Raw genomic sequence first — 9886 nt, 5'->3', positions numbered from 1 at the left:
AAAAAAAAAAAAAAAAAAAAAAAAGACATGGTCAAATTAGCATTTATAAGATATGCTTTGTTAGCATTTCCTTGGCTGTTTGTTTTTGCTTGTTTCACTGAGAGTCGCATTCTAACAACAGTAACACAACAGTGATAAACTCCTGAATGTCTATCAGAACTCTCTTCATTGCAAGTGACAGGAAACCAAACTCAAGTTAGGTGTGATGGTTTGAAAATATGTCTGCTGGGCCAAGTGTAGTGGCTTATGCCTGTAGTTTGGGAGGCTGAGGTGGGAGGATCACTTGAGGCCAGGAGTCCAAAACCAGCCTGCACAACATAGTGAAACTCCATCTCTACAAAAAATAAAAAAAGTTAGCCAGGTGTAGTGGTGCATGACTGCAGTCCTACCTACTCAGGAGGCTGCGGATTGCTTGAGCCCGGGAGTTTGAGGCTGCAGTTAGCTATCATTGTACCACTGCACTCCAGCCTGGGTGACATCGTGAGACACAGTCAAAAAAAGAAAGAAAGGAAAGAAGGAAGGGAGGGAGGGAGGAAGGAAAGAAGGAAGGAAGGAAGGAAGGAAAAAGATGTCCACAAATTCTTTGATACTCCTCCCTTCAAGTGGTAAAGGCTGATTCCCCTTTGAGCGTAGACTGGACTTGATAATTCATTTCCCACAAATAGAATAAGTGGGAAGTGACAACGCAAGACTGCAGAGACTAGGTCATAAAAGGCACAGAGGCTTCCCCCTCACTGGCCCTCTCCTGGGTGACTCTTCCAGAGGAAGCCAGCTGCCATGTTCTGAGAACACTTCATCAGCCTAAGGATAGCCCGCATGGCAAGGAACTGAAACCTCTGTCAAAAGACACATGGGTGGACCAGCATGTGATTTCACATCCTTCAGGCCTGGTCAAGCCTCCAGATTCCTTGCTAACATTCAGTCTGAAATCATATGAGAGACGCCGAGCCAGCACCACACCATTAAGCTGCTCCCAAATCCTTGATCTACACACACTGTGCAATAAGAAATGTTTGTTTTTTGAAGCCCCTAAATTTTGCAGTAATCTATTATGCAGTAATAGATAGCTAATACATCAGCTTAAGCAAAAAGGGAACCTGTTGGTGTACATAACTGTGAAGACTAGAGGTAGGGACAACTAGATGCGAGTCATCAAAAGACGTCATTGGGGGCTGGACGTGGTGGCTCACACCTGTAATCCCAGCACTTTGGGAGGCCAAGGCAGGTGGATCATTTGAAGTTAAGAGTTTAAGACCAGTCTGGCCAACATGGTGAAACTCCATCTCTACTAAAAACACACAAAAAATTAGCTGGGCGTGTTGGTACATATCTGTAATCCCAGCCACTCAGAAGGCTGAGGAAGGAGAATCGCTTGAACTCGGGAGGTGGAGGTGGCAGTGAACTGAGATGGCACCACTGCACTCCAACCTGAGTGTCGGAATGAGACTGTCTCTAAATAAACAAATAAAAAGCTGGGCATGGTGGTGCATGCCTGCAATCCCAGCTACTCGGGAGTCTAAGGTGGTAGGATTGTTTGAGCCCAGGGAGTCAAGGCTGCAGTGAGCCGTGATAGGGCACCACGCACTCCAGCTTGGGTGACAGAGCCTCAAAGAAAAGACAGAGACCCTGCCTCAAAGAAAAAAAAAAAAGTTTCATTGTGTGTCCTTCATTCTGATTGGGTCCCATGCCCTAAGCCAATCGTGTGCTCTGATTGGCTAGGCCTGTCATTTGCCCAGCCCTGTTGACTAGGGGTGGGGTCAACTCTACTTGAAGCCCAGGGATTGGATCAGGGGAGGTGCCCTCCCAGAGGAATAGCAAGGTATGGTTGCCAGGAGGGGGAAATGGTTGCTGGACAGCAAAACAACAGGTATCTATTATACCCACATTTGCATTGTACTTTTCGGTGTGTGTCTCATGTGCAGTATTTCTTGGTAGCTACTGTGACCTATTGCCTGTTCCTGGAATGCTCATGTTTTCTCACCCATTTAGGTCTTAAAGGCTACCTACTCAACAAACCTTCCCTGAACACTGCATTTAAAATATGTAACCTCCCTCTACTTCTCCCCAAATTCTCAATTCCCCTTCTCTGATATATATATATATTCTTCCTTATAGCTTAACACTATCATATTATTTTACTTCTTTATTTTCTTATCAGGCTCTCCCAGTTGAAATGTAAGCTCCATGGGGTATGGACCTGTGTCCATTCTGGTCACTGCTACATCATCTGTGCCAAAACAGTGTTTGGCACATAGTAGGTACTCAATAAAAAATAGTTGAATGAATGAATGTGCACAGCCATCCTGTGAGGTAGGTGGGATGGAGGTGATTCTCTCTGTGTTATAGATAAGGACATTGAAATTTGAGAGAAGGATCCTGTTGGTACAAAGATTAAAAAAATTGTTTTTAACTTTAACTGTTCAGTGCTAATGAGAAAACAGCAGAGGGAACTTGATTCATTACAGTGTGTTCCAATCAAGTGAACGTTAAATGATGCCCTGATGCAGGAGTTCAAATAGAGAAAGTGGTAGGAGAATTGAGTCATTGCCTGGCACGTGGTGATACAGGCATCCCCAATGCAGAAAGAACCACCTGCTTGATCACAGTCAGAACTAAATCATGCTGGGAGTAGCAATTTTGTTTCAGCAAATAGCAACAGTTACATTTAAATTAGTGTGACTAATTTGGATCTTACTGGTTTTATAGTTTCTTTTAAATAGAATTTGTAAGCTTGTTTTCATTTTATGGTTGATTGTAAACCCCAAACCTTAGGAAGTTTTGTACCTAGTTTTACGTTCATACACATTTAAGGAACTTTAAAATAAAAATTAAGTAACTTTGTGAGGTTTTGTATCCTTTCAAAAGGAACTTGCTTAGTATTCAAGATAGAGAAACATTGTTTCAGAAGATTTCAAATCCTCTTCTCACTGAAGATAAAAAGCAGGAGTTGCAGAAAGATGTTCTTAGAACAGGGCTCAGAACTTCATTACTGAGAGCTTAAAGACTGTCTGGTGAATCCAGCCCTGTCATTTTGCAGATAAGTAAACTGAAGCCCAGCGAGTTCAGGTCTCCTGGCCTTATCCTGCTTCCCACATAAGGATATCTGCCCCTAAAAGCTATCCCATCATTTCCATGGAAGTGATCTGGACAGAGTGACTTTTCAGCTAGTGGCTGCTGTAACTTGTAAGGCCAGGGCTGTGTTGTGGGGGAGGTGGAGGGTTAGGCATCAAAGTGGGGATTATTGATTCTTCCAACCTATGAACATAATAAATCATCTTTCCATTTATTTAGGTCTTTACATTCTCAGCTGTGATTTGAGTGTATTGCTCTGATTTTTGCTGGGAACAAGAGACAGCTGGGGAAAAGCTCCCAGCCCTCCTTGGAGGGCCCAGGCTGGGCAGCTCTCGAGCCTGACTAGCTCTGCTCCCAGAGCTGACCTCAAGGTAGCCATCTAAGGCAGAAATTTCTGAGGGTCCAGGTTGGTTTACCCTGGATGTCTGGGGGAGATACATATGCCTGATAATTAGGGAAAAGAATGTACCAGGCCTGGTACGATGGTGCTTGCTTGCAATCTCAGCACTTTGGGAGGCCGAGGAGGGTGGATCACCTAAGGTCAGGAGTTCAAGACCAGCCTGACAAACATGGTGAAACCCCATCTCTTAAAAAAAAAAAAAAAAAAAAAAAAAAAAAAAAAAAAAACAAGCAAACAAACAAAAAAATTAGCCAGGTGTGGTGGCACATGCCTGTAATCCCAGCTACCTGGGAGGAGGCTGAGGCAGAAGAATTGCTTGAACCTGGGAGGTGGAAGTTGCAGTGAGCCGAGAACGCACCATTGCACTCGAGCTTGGGCAACAAGAGTGAAACTGTCAAAAACAAACAAACAAACAAAAAAAAAAAACAAAAAATGTGTGCCAGACAGGCCAGATATTCTCTCACCTGAGACCCTAGAGTTGGGCAGAGCATGGGAAGCACAGGAAATTTTCTGCCAGCCTCTTATTAGAGATCCCGCATGAGGTAAATTGCTGAGTGTCTCCTGCCCTGCCTCACTGGTCTCTGGTAGGACGGAGAGGAATTGGCCCTATGGCAAACAGTTCCAGTGAAGCAGAAGCTGGTGCGGAGGAATTCATCCTGGTGGGTGACGGCTGAGTGCTACTGGCTGGGGCATGGGACTGGGGACAGCCAACTCAATTTCACCACCCTGAGCTTCATGAGGTTCTCAGGAGGCCCAATAACTTAGGAAATGCTTGTGTGGACTATGGCAAAGAGCTGGCCTCCCTGAGCCTCCCATGGATTGATGGAGAAACAGGCACTGAGATGGAATTTTGCTGATGCCATTTTTCATTTAGTGAATATTGAACTGGAACACCTATTGTGTCCTAGGCTCTGTGTTACACTGAGTGGGGGAAAGAAGAGTGTTGAGGCTTCATAGAGACAGTGTGAGAGAAAAAATGGACAAAGGACTAAAATAAAGCAAAATATACTCTCTTAGTTACAAATGGTATGCTATGAGCGTTTGGGGAAGAGAAGTCTATTAACTATATTGCTACTGGGACTGAGGACAAAACTGAGATTTCTGATTTCCCAAGGCCGAAACCCAAAAAACTACAGTGATTTATTCCCTACCTCCTTCTAGCATTCTACAAACACTCTAATGACTACTATGCCCTGGGCTCTTAGGAAGAGCTCATAGGAGGCTATCACCATTAGATGTAAGGTTAGAGAATAACTTAGGATACAAGGAAGGCAATGGCCAGATATCTGGGCGGGAGGTTCATAGTGCTTTTAGTTTCCAGAATGTTGCAGATCCTACTTGTCTATGTTTCCAGACAGGGCCTCGCATGGTCAGTCACCCATAGCAGGGTGGAAAAGAAACTCATGAGCATTGAGGTGGCCTGCTGCATGCCAGGCATGGGGCTGGCACTCTCCCTTCTTTATGTCACCTCATGTGTCAATCCAGTTCTTTTTTTTTTTTTTTTTTTTTGAGATGGAGTTTTGCTCTTGTTGCCCAGGCTGGAGTGCAATGGTGTGATCTCAGCTCACCACAACCTCCACCTCCATGTTCAAGTGATTCTCTTGCTTCAGCCTCCCGAGTAGCTGGGATTACAGGCATGCACCACCACACCTGACTAATTTTTCGTATTTAGCAAAGCTTGTGTTATACTGAGACTAAAGTCCCCAGTGTCATCTCACAGCGTGATGGTCATGAGTGAGAAGATGGGTCAGTGTGTTACCTTGGTCCACCTCAGGACCTCCCTTATTGAGAAGATAAGTTCATCAGTTATTGTTTTAACTTACTTCCTGACCGTCTTCCCACACACCGTGAGCATCCTCACCCATCAAAACTCCCCCTCTTCTTTCTCAGACTCAGATGAGGGTCTTTCTTTCTTTCTTTCTTTTCTTTCTTTTTTTTTTTTTTTTTTTGAGACCAGCTCTCGCTCTGTCACCCACTGCACTGCTGGGGTGCAGTGGTGAGATCTCAGCTCACTGCAACCTCTGCCTCCTGAGCTCAAGCGATCTGCCACCTCAACCTCCCAAATAGCTGAGACTACAGGTGTAAACCACCATATCTGGCTAATTTTTGTATTTTTAGTAGAGACAGGGTTTCACCATGTTGGCCAGGCTGGTTATTCCTGGGCTCAAGTGATCCGCTTGCCTTGGCTGTCCAAAGTGCTTGAATTACAGGCATGAGCCACCTCACCCAGCCAGATGAGGGTCTTTCTTCTTGTTCAATGGTCCATCCCTTAGCCTGTGTCCTTGAACCCATACGGTCCTATCTCCTCAAGAACTTTGTGCTGTCCCTCAACTTTCCTTTCCCTTTTTTTTTTTTTATTTTTCTAGACAGAGTCTGGCTCTGTCACCCAGGCTGGAGTGCAGTGGCCCAATCATGGCTCATTGCAGCCTCGACTTTCCAGGCTCTAGCGATCCTCCCACCTCAGCCTCCCAAGTAGCTGGGACCACAGGTGCACTCCACCACACCCAGCTAATTTTTAGTATTTTTGGTAGAGATGGGTTTTTACCATGTTCCTGAGCTCAATTGATCCACCTCTCTTGGCTGTCCAAAGTTCTAGGACTACAGGCATGAGCCACTCCACCTGGTTCCCTCAGCTTTCTTTTGCTTACATTTTCAACTTTTTCCTTTTAACCAAATTCTTCCTCTCAAACAGCTCACATTTTCCAGTTTTAAAAGAAATCCTCCTTTGATCTCAGTACTCACCTCTAGCTATTGCCCCTCTAGCTACTTCTTTTTCCCCTCTGTATTCACTGTCTCCATTTATTCACTCCTAATGTCTCTTTAAACTTACAGCTTTCGCCACTGTGCCAAAATTCCACTGGCCAAGGTCATCAATTAGTTTTCAACTGTCATATCCAAGAACACTGTTTAGGCCTTACTTTCCAGACTTTCTGAATATATCTGATATTGCCAATTCCTCTTACTTTGAAACTTTAACTCCTTTGACCTCCATAACATCATATACTCCAGTCCCTCCTCATTCCTGGATGACCATTTTCTTTGTCTGCTTCAGGGGTTTTTGTTCTTTGCTGTTGCTAAGTGTTGCTCTTAGGGGTTCTGCCCTCTTCTCATCTCCACCTGGGCATTCTTCATGGGTAGTCTCCTGGTGTTAATATCATCCATATGCAGATGACTCTCAACTCTGTTCTGCCTGAGGTCAGGGCTATGCAGTCAAACTGCTTTCTGGGCAACGGAATCTGGACATTCTAAGAGCACTCCAAATTCAATGTATTCAAACTCAATCCATGATTCTGTTCCCAAATATTTTCTTCTTCTGTTCTATTCTCAATTGGTCGTAGTGCCACCATTCACCAGATCACCTAAACTATAAACTCATGATTAAAGCAGGATTGCTCAGCCTCAGCACTCTTGATATTTTGGGCTGGTTAATTCTTTCTTTCTTTCTCTTTCTTTCTTTCTTTCTTTCTTTCTTTCATTCTTTCTTTTCTTTCTTTCTTTCTTTTTTTTGTCTGGACAGGGTGTTGCTCTGTCACCCAGGCTGGAATGCAATGGTGCAATCATGGCTCACTGCAGTCCTGACCTCCTGGGTTCAAGCAATCATCCTGCCTCAGCCCCCCATGTAGCTGAGACTACAGAGTCACACCACCATGGCCAGCTAATTTTTGTATTTTTGGTAAAGATGGGTTTTTGCCACATTGCCCAGGCTGGTCTCGAACCCCTGACCTCAAGCAATCTACCCGCATCAGCTTCCCAAAGGGTTGGGATTACAGGCGTGAACCATCATACCTGGCCTGGAGAATTCTTTGTTGTGGGGATGCTGTCCTATACATTGTAGAATGTTTAGCAGCATTCCCAACCTGCATCCACTGGACACCAGTAGGAACCCACCAGCTGTGATAACCCAAAATGACTCCAGACATCAACAAATATCCCTTGTGAGACAGAGCTGTTAAAATATCCTAGGGTTGAGAACCACTGGGGTTAAAGGCATGGGTCTGGGAGTCACATATATTGGTGCCATTTTGGATGAGTTACTACCTCTCTGAGCCTCAGTTTGTTTTCTCTATAAGACAGACACAACTCTTACCTCATAGGAGGAACGTAATATAGGTAAAGTGCATGGGATCTCTCAACAAAAACACTTCTCTTTTCTCCACAATCCTAGGTCTTTCAGTATTATCTCTTAAGTATTTCTGGTCTTTCCACACTTTTCCATTTCGACCTGGATTATTGCAACAGCTTTGCAACTGGTGTCAAAGCTTCCAGCCAGCCTTGCTCCCTTTAGATCCACACTCCACCTGGCACATGAGGCCTTCATGGTCTGGCTGCTGTGCACCTCTCTAGCCCCATCTCTTGCCCTTCCCAGCCATGTTGAGATGCTAGACATTCCTTTGTATACCATGCAGTTTCCTGTCCCTGTACATTAGCTTGTGCTCGTCCTTCCTTGTGGAATAATTTCCCACACTCTTTATCTGGCTGATTCGCATTCTTTAAGGTTCAGTTAAGTTTCACCTCCTCCAAAAAGTTAAGCCTGGAGCCTCCTTTCCCACGGGGTTCAGTGTCCCTCCTCTGTTCCAACAGTACCCTTGTCATATCTCTCTCCTTGCATCTAGCTCATGACATCATATTTTTGTTTCTGTGTCTGTCTGCTGGGCTGTGCGACAGGGACTATGGCTTTTTCATCTCTATATACACATCATCTAGTACATTCCCTGATACGCAGATGGTGCTCAGCAAATATTTATTGAGTGAAGGAATGGATACAGCACTACCATTACCCTCTGTGTTAAGTTTAGAGCCACAGTTTAGAAGTGGTGATAAAATAGTCCATAAATCAGCTGTCTCTGTGGCTCAGAAGCAGCGTTTCCTTAGCCAGGGGCTTTTGGAAGGCACAGTGCTGAAGGGTAACACTCATATGAATGTGTGTGGTTGACGAATGATGCAGCCAGCGACACCACCCGATATCTGCTTACAACAGCAGCAGCGGCTTCTGAGAACCAGGGGGCACTTTCTTCACCTTTTCCATGGGTGGCCTTTCAGGGTATCCACCATCAGCCTAGAGAGAAGGTAGAGGACAAAATCCAGCCCATAATTCAGGGCCCTTCCTGTCCGTGAACTTCTTCATCTAGCTCCTTCATTCACCTCTGAATTGACATATTTGCATTTCTAAATTTAAATTTAGATTTAAATTTTGCAGTTGATGCAGCCATTTATTCTACAAATACAGTCCTCCCTTGGTATTGGCAGGGTATTGGTTTCAGTATCCCCGTGGATACCAAAATCTGAGGATGCTCCAGTCCCTCACAGTCAGCCCGGGTATCTGCAGGTTCTGAAGCCTGTAGATATAAAGGGCCAAATGCATATATGTATGTATATATTTTAAGACAGTCTTGTTTTGTCACCCAGGCTGGAGTGCAGTGGTGAAAACGCACCTCACTGCAACCTCGACCTCCCAGGCTCAAGCGATTCTCCCGCCTCAGCTTCCCAAGTAGCTGGGACTACAGACGTGTACTACTATGCCCGGCTAATTTTTGTATTTTTAGTAAGGATGGAGTTTTGCCATGTTGGCCAGGCTGGTCTCAAACTCCTGGGCTCAAGCGATCTGCCCGCCTCAGCCTTTCAAAGTGCTGGGATTACAGGCATGAGCCACTGCCACCGCCGCCAGCCTCAAATCCATAAATGAAGCTCGACTGTGTGCTGGGTGCTGGGGTGGAAGACTGGCACAGCTGTTGTTCACAATACAGTGCATAACGTAGGAGAGATTTATTTGCTACTGTTCTTCCGACCCGGGAGCCCATAGAGAAGGCTGCCAGAACGCGAGGCCTGCTCCTTCCCGGGCATCAGCGCTTTTATACTCTGCTCTTACTAAGCGCAGGGAAAGGAGTCCTGGCAGGTGGCAAGCAGAAGTTAGAGCTGTTTAGTCACTCCCGCCCTCCGTCCTCCTCCAATGACAATAAGGTTTTGTTTGTCAGGCATAAGGTTACAGGATTGGCCTGTGGAGTCCAGAAGCTCTTTCCGCGCTCGGCTCTTTGAGCCTCAGTTTCTCCATCTGTCAGGTGTGTGTATGTGGGAGGGGGGCACGGAGTAGATCTACCTAGATCACTTGGGGCCGTCCCTTCCAGTTTTGGGGGAATGTCGGGGTGTCTGTGAGGGGGAGGGAGGACCCCGCCACGCGAAGGTAGTTTTGGCCGCAGCAGCCAGCCAAGTGTGCCCGCGGAGACCGGCAGGGAATTCCGGGAGGCCCCTCTGTGGAGCGGTCCCCAGAGCCCGAGGGCGAGCTGAAAGGGTTCCTGCGGCGAGGCGGGAATGCTCGGTAGCCCCTGAGAGCAGTTTGCTGGCGAGAAACCGGGCTCCTGCAGGGCATGGATCAGCCGGGTCGCGCCTTGTAGGGTGGGGTGGGGTGGGGCGGGGCCG

At 46.0% G+C, this 9886-nt stretch overlaps 1 long non-coding RNA gene across 1 annotated transcript; it reads right to left on the bottom strand.

Annotated features, from left to right (window-relative positions):
- Positions 1 to 2220: 2220 nt before the first annotated feature.
- Positions 2221 to 9825, bottom strand: LOC108533733 (uncharacterized). The gene is made up of 3 exons (XR_001886810.1): positions 9567 to 9825; positions 3937 to 4053; positions 2221 to 2335 (listed from the first exon to the last, which is right to left on the bottom strand). It is a non-coding gene; the product is annotated as an uncharacterized LOC108533733 (long non-coding RNA).
- Between the last annotated feature and the right edge of the window lie 61 nt (positions 9826 to 9886).

The sequence above is a fragment of the Rhinopithecus bieti genome, unplaced genomic scaffold (assembly GCF_001698545.2).
Source record: "Rhinopithecus bieti isolate Rb0 unplaced genomic scaffold, ASM169854v2 scaffold_11252, whole genome shotgun sequence".
NCBI lineage: Eukaryota > Metazoa > Chordata > Mammalia > Primates > Cercopithecidae > Rhinopithecus > Rhinopithecus bieti.
Note: the sequence above shows the minus strand (reverse complement) of the source record. Positions and strands in the feature narration are given on the sequence as shown.